Here is a 9439-nt window from a genome sequence, read left to right as displayed (position 1 = left end):
ATATTCAGAACATGCCAGAGCACTTCATCACACATAGAATCCTCTGGAATGTCATCTGTACACAAGAAAGATGAGGAAAAGCCTGCTCAAAATTGAATTTCAAGGTGGCAAAATTCATCTGACGACAAGCAAGTCAGACAGCTAGCGAGTAAAATGAATTAACATATTTTTTACGGCTGAGCACCATTAGAAACAACAATCAGACTATGTGGACCTAATTTGGGTGCACTTTTTTGCCATTTCTAGCTAATTGTTATACCGTCAATCAGAGTAGCCATAGTCCTTTGTACAGTTCAGTCCATTAAATGGCAAGAAATGATTAATTACATCTCACAAGCATCTCATTAACCTTTAGGCCTACAATACAGGATACATTTACTAAGATACAGCTAACAATATACATATATATCTTGAATTCAGAGCAGTATTTTAACACATTTAGATTCAGCATAACATGTGACCTCTCTCTTTGACTGTTACTCTCCATTCTGCTGACTACTGTATTATAAGACGTTAACCGCTGCACTCCTGTGAAGGCTTCACCGCTGAAGCAATACTGCCCTCACCTGGCCAATACGGTCACTGCAGGTACACTCTGCTGTCGCTCTGACCGTCGTTGACAATAGTAGCATCTACAATCACATGCAGAAAGTAATTCCAGTAAAAGGTATCATCCAAAACGTCCCTGACGTACCACCTCTTATTCCAGAGTTGGTGATGGTTATGCTAACTGGTGCCTGTGCAGTAGCTTACGACCGGCTTTGTCAAGCAAGGTACTAGGAGAGTAGGTCCACTCTCCTCAAGGCTAGCCCCTCTCAACCTTTACCCTTCTGACCCTATATCAGGGGTTCCCAACCTTTACCCTTCTGACCCTATATCAGGGGTTCCCAACCTTTACCCTTCTGACCCTATATCAGGAGTTCTCAACCTTTACCCTTCTGACCCTGTATCAGGGGTTCTCAACCTTTACCCTTCTGACCCTGTATCAGGGGTTCCCAACCTTTACCCTTCTGACTCTATATCAGGGGTTCTCAACCTTTACCCTTCTGACCCTATATCAGGAGTTCCCAACCTTTACCCTTCTGACCCTATATCAGGGGTTCTCAACCTTTACCCTTCTGACCCTATATCAGGGGTTCCCAACCTTTACCCTTCTGACCCTATATCAGGGGTTCTCAACCTTTACCCTTCTGAGGGCCACTGAGACCTTCACTGAGGCTTTGTCTGAAATGGCAGCCTATTCCCTATACACTGAGTAGACAAAACATTATTTCTATGTTATTCTCTTTCCATGACATAGACTGACCAGGTGAATCCAGGTGAAAGATATCATCCCTTAAGATTTAAGCGTTTTTTAACTGGTATGGTAGTAGGTGCCAGGCGCAACGGTTTGTGTCAACAACTGCGACGCTGCTGTGTTTTTCCACACTCAACAGTTTCCTGTGTCTATCAAGAATGGTCCACCACCAAAAGGACATCCAGCCAACTTGACACAACTGTGGGAAGCATTGGAGTCAACATGGGCCAGCATCCCCAACGAATTGAGGATGTTCTGAGGGCAAAAGCGGGTGCAACTCAATATTAGGAAGATGTTCCTGTACTCAGTGCATAGAGCATTACTTTGGACCAGGGCTCGCATAGGGCTCTGGTCAAAAGTAGTGCACTATATAGGGAATAGGGTGCCATTTCAGACACACCTGAATCCTGGACTTCCTGACAGGCCGCCCCCAGGTGGTAAGGGTAGGCAACAACACATCTGCCACGCTGAACCTCAAAACGGGGGCCCCTCAGGGGTGTGTGCTCAGTCCCCTCCAGTACTCTCTGTAGTGGAGAGGGTTGAGAGTTTCAAGTTCTTTGGTGTCCACATCACCAACAAACTATCATGGTCCAAACACACCAAGACAGTCGTGAAGAGGGCACGACAACACCTTTTCCCTCTCAGGAGACTGAAAAGTTTTGGCATGGGTCCCCAGATCCTCAAAGATGTATATAGCTGCACCATCGAGAGCATCCTGACCGGTTGCATCACCGCCTGGTATGGCAACTGCTCGGCATCCGACCATAAGGCACTACAGAGGGTAGTGAGTACGGCCCAGTACATCACTGGGGCCAAGCTTCCTGCCATCCAGGACCTACAGTTGAAGTCGGAAGTTTACATACACCTTAGCCAAATACATTTAAACTCAGTTTTTCACAATTCCTGACATTTAATCCTAGTAAGAATTCCCTGTCTTAGGTCAGTTAGGATCACCACTTTATTTTAAGAATGTGAAATGTCAGAATAATAGTAGAGAGAATGATTAGTATTTGGTAGCATTGCCTTTAAATTGTTTAACTTGGGTCAAACATTTCGGGTAGCCTTCCACAAGCTTCCCACAATAAGTTGAGTGAATTTTGGCCCATTCCTCTTGACAGAGCTCATGTAACTGAGTCAGGATTGTAGGCCTCTTTGCTCACACATGCTTTTTCAGTTCTGCTCACAAATGTTCTATAGGATTGAGGTCAGGGCTTTGTGATGGCCACTCCAAAACCTTGACTTTGTTGTCCTTAAGCCATTTTGCCACAACTTTGGAAGTATGCTTGGGGTCATTGTCCATTTGGAAGACCCATTTGCGACCAAGCTTGAACTTCCTGACTGATGTCTTGAGATGTTGCTTCAATATATCCACATAATTTTCCTTCCTCATGATGCCACCTATTTTGTGAAGTGCACCAGTCCTTCCTGCAGCAAAACACCCCCACAGCATGATGCTGCCACCCCCGTGCTTCACGGTTGGGATGGTGTTCTTCGGCTTGCAAGCACCCCCTTTTTCCTCCAAACATAACGATGGTCATTATGGCCAAACAGTTCTATTTTTGGTTCATCAGACCAGAGGACATTTCTCTGAAAAGTACGATCTTTGTCCCCATGTGCAGTTGCAAACCGTAGTCTGGCTTTTTTATGGTGGTTTTGGAGCAGTGGCTTCTTCCTTGCTGAGCGGCCTTTCAGGTTATGTCGATATAGGACTCGTTTTACTGTGGATATAGATACTTTTGTACCTGTTTCCTCCAGCATCTTCACAAGGTCCTTTGCTGTTGTTCTGGGATTGATTTGCACTTTTCGCACCAAAGTACGTTCATCTCTAGGAGACAGAACGCGTCTCCTTCCTGAGCGGTATGACGGCTGTGTGGTCCCATGGTGTTTATACTTGCGTACTATTGTTTGTACAGATAAACGTGGTACTTTCAGGCATTTGGAAATTGCTCCCAAGGATGAACCAGACTTGTGGAGGTCTACAATTTTTTTCTGAGGTCTTGGCTGATTTCCTTTGATTTTCCCATGATGTCAAGCAAAGAGGCACTAAGTTTGAAGGTAGGCCTTGAAATACATCCACAGGTACACCTCCAATTGACTCAAATGATGTCAATTAGCCTATCAGAAGCTTCTAAAGCCATGACATCATTTTCTGGAATTTTCCAAACTGTTTAAAGGCACAGTGAACTTAGTGTATGTAAACTTCTGACCCACTGGAATTGTGATACAGTGAATTATAAGTGAAATAATCTGTCTGTAAACAATTGTTGTAAAAATTACTTGAGCCATGCACAAAGTAGATGTCCTAACTGACTTGCCAAAACTATAGTTTGTTAACAAGAAATGCGTGGAGTGGTTGAAAAACGTCCTACTTCAACTGTGTATACTAGGTGGTGTCAGAGGAAGGCCCAAAAAATTGTCAAAGACTCCAGCCACCCTAGTCATAGACTGTTCTCTCTGCTACCGCACGGCAAGCGGTACCGGAGCGCCAAGTCTAGGTCCAAAAGGCTCCTTAACAGCTTACATTTACATTTTAGTCATTTAGCAGACGCTCTTATCCAGAGTGACTTACAGTTAGTGAGTGCATACATTTTCATACTGGCCCCCTGTGGGAATCGAACACACAACCCTGGCGTTGCAAACGCCATGCTCTACCAACTGAGCTACACGGTCCCAGTTCAGCTTCTACCCCCAAGCCATAAGACTGCTGACCAATTCAACAAATGGCCACCCGGGCTATTTACATTGACACCCCCCCACCACCTTTTGTTTTTACACTGCTGCTACTTGCTGTTTATTATCTATGCATAGTCACTTAACCCCTACCTACATGTACAAATTACCTTGACTAACCTGTACCCCCGCACATTGACTCGGTACCGGTACCCCCTGTATATAGCCTCGTTATTGTTATTTTATTGTGATACTTTTTATTTTATTTTTTACTTTACTTTATTTAGTCAATATTTTCTTAACTCTATTTCTTGAACTGCATTGTTTGTTTAAGGGCTCGTAAGTAAGCATTTCACGGTAAGGTCTACACCTGTTGTATTCGGTGCTTGTGACAAATACAATTTGATTTGATTTGATACTGCACTGCCCCTCCATACAGTCAGAGATGAACCTATACCATTATAAAGCAGGATGGAGTACCTTCAGGTTGAGACACAGCAGAGAGACCACCCTATAGTGGTTTTTTACACTGTTGTAATGATTGATTTTACATGCAGTCCTTCACCATTTTTATCGCAGAGTTATTATTAGAATTATTTCTAATTGACTGATAATATATATTTTTAAAGCAGACCATTACAAATAATTCATAGAACGCCCTCTTTAATCTTTGCAACAATGGCTGTTTGTACAAATACAAAATACGTTTTATTTTATCTTGATGTTATTCAGTAGTTGGCCTACAGACTTCAGAGGATGTTAACTTGAATCTTCCCTGTACCACTGTTCACCAGCAGCCCACTAAACATCCTAGAACATTCTCCAGTTACCTCCGGCGGTGGTTCAGTTTCCTACACTACTAGGAGATTAGTCAACTATTAGGGGTCCTTTCCTCTCTGAGCTGTCCTAGCTGTGCCTGAAGGGCCTTACCGACCTCCAGAGTCACACTTGCCTGGAAGGTATGACCCCGGTATTACAGGGTGATCCCACTAACAAAGTTCTCCTGACCTGGGGAAACTCAGGGAACTGGTGGGTTAAGAGAAAACAGACAATACGTCCAACCACAGCTAACAGGGAGCCCCTCTCTAACAGGGAGCCCCTCTCTAACAGGGAGCCCCTCTCTGGCCCCTCTCTAACAGGGAGCCCCTCTCTAACAGGGAGCCCCTCTCTGGCCCCTCTCTAACAGGGAGCCCCTCTCTGGCCCCTCTCTAACAGGGAGCCCCTCTCTGGCCCCTCTCCAACAGGGAGCCCCTCTCTGGCCCCTCTCTAACAGGGAGCCCCTCTCTATCAATCAATCAATCAATCAATTTTATTTTATATAGCCCTTCTTACATCAGCTAATATCTCGAAGTGCTGTACAGAAACCCAGCCTAAAACCCCAAACAGCTAGTAATGCAGGTGTAGAAGCACGGTGGCTAGGAAAAACTCCCTAGAAAGGCAAAACCTAGGAAGAAACCTAGAGAGGAACCAGGCTATGAGGGGTGGCCAGTCCTCTTCTGGCTGTGCCGGGTGGAGATTATAACAGAACCATGCCAAGATGTTCAAAAATGTTCATAAGTGACAAGCATGGTCAAATAATAATCAGGAATAAATCTCAGTTGGCTTTTCATAGCCGATCATTAGAGTTTAAAACAGCAGGTCTGGGACAGGTAGGGGTTCCATAACCGCAGGCAGAACAGTTTAAACTGGAATAGCAGCAAGGCCAGGCGGACTGGGGACAGCAAGGAGTCACCACGGCCGGTAGTCCCGACGTATGGTCCTAGGGCTCAGGTCTCTCAGTTGGCTTTTCATAGCCGATCATTTAGAGTTGAAAACAGCAGGTCTGGGACAGGTAGGGGTTTCGTAGCCGCAGGCAGAACAGTTGAAACTGGAATAGCAGCAAGGCCAGGCGGACTGGGGACAGCAAGGTGTCATCATGCCCGGTAGTCCTGACGTATGGTCCTAGGGCTCAGGTTCTCAGAGAGAAAGAGAGAACGAGATTTATACTAACGTTACTGTCTGTACTTACTGGTGGCACAGACGCTGTTTCTTCCTTTCCTACACTGATATTACCCTTGCCTAACGATTGCGTCTGAAGCTGGGCTTGTAGCACAGCTATTCTCGCCGTAAGGCGAGAATTCTCCTGTATATTATGAGTACAGCGACTGCAATTAGAAGACATCATGTTAATGTTACTACTTAGCTTCGGCTGTTGAAGATGTTGATGAACCATGTCCAGATAAAGCGTCCGGAGTGAAAAAGTTGAATAAGGGAAAAAAGTTGCGATGGAAAAAAGGAAAATAACGTAAAGTTGGCAGCTAGAACGCACAGGAAAATGACTCTTCTGTCTCGGGATAAACGTCCGGGGTGAAAAAGTTTAACGAAAAAAGATGAGTGAGGACAAAACTAAAAAGTTGGTAAATTTGTTGAACACAGAGATTGATTAAACGTTTATTAAAAGTAAAACGTGAATAGTTTGGCAGGTAGCCAAGTAGCAACAAACAGCAGAGCAGCACGGAGACAATCTCTAACAGGGAGCCCCTCTCTAACAGGGAGCCCCTCTCTAACAGGGAGCCCCTCTCTAACAGGGAGCCCCTCTCTAACAGGGAGCCCCTCTCTGGCCCCTCTCTAACAGGGAGCCCCTCTCTAACAGGGAGCCCCTCTCTGGCCCCTCTCTAACAGGGAGCCCCTCTCTGGCCCCTCTTTAACAGGAAGCCCCTCTCTGGCCCCTCTCTAACAGGGAGCCCCTCTCTGGCCCCTCTCCAACAGGGAGCCCCTCTCTAACAGGGAGCCCCTCTCTAACAGGGAGCCCCTCTCTGGCCCCTCTCTAACTGGGAGCCCCTCTCTAACAGGGAGCCCCTCTCTAACAGGGAGCCCCTCTCTAACAGGGAGCCCCTCTCTGGCCCCTCTCTAACAGGGAGCCCCTCTCTGGCCCCTCTCTAACAGGGAGCCCCTCTCTGGCCCCTCTCTAACAGGGAGCCCCTCTCTGGCCCCTCTCTAACAGGGAGCCCCTCTCTGGCCCCTCTCTGACAGGGAGCCCCTCTCTAACAGGGAGCCCCTCTCTGGCCCCTCTCTAACAGGGAGCCCCTCTCTAACAGGGAGCCCCTCTCTAACAGGGAGCCCCTCTCTGGCCCCTCTCTAACAGGGAGCCCCTCTCTAACAGGGAGCCCCTCTCTAACAGGGAGCCCCTCTCTGGCCCCTCTCTAACAGGGAGCCCCTCTCTGGCCCCTCTCTAACAGGGAGCCCCTCTCTGGCCCCTCTCTAACAGGGAGCCCCTCTCTGGCCCCTCTCTAACAGGGAGCCCCTCTCTAACAGGGAGCCCCTCTCTGGCCCCTCTCTAAAAGGGAGCCCCTCTCTAACAGGGAGCCCCTCTCTGGCCCCTCTCTAACAGGGAGCCCCTCTCTGGCCCCTCTCTAACAGGGAGCCCCTCTCTGGCCCCTCTCTAACAGGGAGCCCCTCTCTGGCCCCTCTCTGACAGGGAGCCCCTCTCTGGCCCCTCTCTGACAGGGACCCCCTCTCTAACAGGGAGCCCCTCTCTAACAGGGAGCCCCTCTCTGAAGGGGAGCCCCTCTCTGGCCCCTCTCTAACAGGGAGCCCTTCTCTAACAGGGAGCCCCTCTCTGACATGTCTTAATAATGATGGACTATCATATCTAAGTTTTTGTGGTTGTTCTGATTGACACCTCTGTCTGAGCAGCACATCAGGGAGAAACCGTGGTTCAGGTATATTACTGGAAGTTATAGGAGCGAGAGCAGCGTGTTGGTTTCTCTTTTCTATAACCACTGGAAGTTATAGGAGCAAGAGCAGCGTGTTGGTTTCTCTTTTCTATAACCACTGGAAGTTATAGGAGCGAGAGCAGCGTGTTGGTTTCTCTTTTCTATAACCACATTATTGCAACTTGATAACTCAGATGTGCAAGTGCTTTTTTAAATGGTAAACTTGTTGAAGTTGGACTCAGGGACAAGTACAGGCATGACCCTTGAAAGGTCAAATGCTTTCATAATACAATTATATTACAATGTTTTAATGACATTAGCACCCCTGAGAGAGCAGAACTCTCAAGTTGATCAAGATGGAACAATTTCCAGTCAATAATGTGAATTATGGCCCTTTAGAGTCACCAGTAATTAGCTTGGCTTAGTGTGTGAAACACTTTCCATGTCGTATTCCTGTGGGGGGCTAAATGGTGTTTCCCCTGGCTAGGGCTTTCACACCGAGGTTAGGGTCCCTACGGTTCTCTTCCCGTGTCCTCTGTACCTCAGCTGGTAGAGCATGGCGCTGGTAACGCTAAGGTAGTGGGTTCGATCCCCGGGACCACCCATACACAAAAAAATTAAAAAATGTATGCACGCATGGCTGTAGGTCGCTTTGGATAAAAGCGTCTGCTAAATGGCATATTATATTATAGGCCTTACACACTGAGGTTAGGGTCCCTACAGTCCTCTTCCCTTGTCTAGGCCCTACACACTGAGGTTAGGTTCCCTACAGTCCTCTTCCCTTGTCTAGGCCTTACACACTGAGGTTAGGGTGCCTACAGTCCTCTTCCCTTGTCTAGGCCCTACACACTGAGGTTAGGGTCCCTACAGTCCTCTTCCCTTGTCTAGGCCTTACACACTGAGGTTAGGGTCCCTACAGTCCTCTTCCCCTGGCTAGGCCCTACACACTGAGGTTAGGGTCCCTACAGTCCTCTTCCCCTTGTCTAGGCCCTACACACTGAGGTTAGGGTCCCTACAGTCCTCTTCCCTTGTCTAGGCCTTACACACTGAGGTTAGGGTCCCTACAGTCGTCTTCCCCTGGCTAGGCCTTACACACTGAGGTTAGGGTCCCTACAGTCCTCTTCCTGTGGCTAGGCCCTACACACTGAGGTTAGGGTCCCTACAGTCCTCTTCCCTTGTCTAGGCCCTACACACTGAGGTTAGGGTCCCTACAGTCCTCTTCCCCTTGTCTAGGCCCTACACACTGAGGTTAGGGTGCCTACAGTCCTCTTCCCCTTGTCTAGGCCCTACACACTGAGGTTAGGGTCCCTACAGTCCTCTTCCCATTGTCTAGGCCCTACACACTGAGGTTAGGGTCCCTACAGTCCTCTTCCCTTGGCTAGGCCCTACACACTGAGGTTAGGGTCCTTACAGTCCTCTTCCCTTGGCTAGGCCTTACACACTGAGGTTAGGGTCCCTACAGTCCTCTTCCCTTGGCTAGGCCCTACACACTGAGGTTAGGGTCCCTACAGTCCTCTTCCCTTGGCTAGGCCTTACACACTGAGGTTAGGGTCCCTACAGTCCTCTTCCCTTGTCTAGGCCCTACACACTGAGGTTAGGGTCCCTACAGTCCTCTTCCCCTTGTCTAGGCCCTACACACTGAGGTTAGGGTCCCTACAGTCCTCTTCCCTTGTCTAGGCCTTACACACTGAGGTTAGGATCCCTACAGTCCTCTTCCTGTGGCTAGGCCTTACACACTGAAGTTAGGGTCCCTACAGTCCTCTTCCCTTGTCTAGGC

The sequence above is a fragment of the Coregonus clupeaformis genome, unplaced genomic scaffold (assembly GCF_020615455.1).
Source record: "Coregonus clupeaformis isolate EN_2021a unplaced genomic scaffold, ASM2061545v1 scaf2415, whole genome shotgun sequence".
Lineage (NCBI taxonomy): Eukaryota > Metazoa > Chordata > Actinopteri > Salmoniformes > Salmonidae > Coregonus > Coregonus clupeaformis.
The sequence above is the reverse complement of the archived record's forward strand: the minus strand, read 5'-3'. Positions refer to the sequence as shown.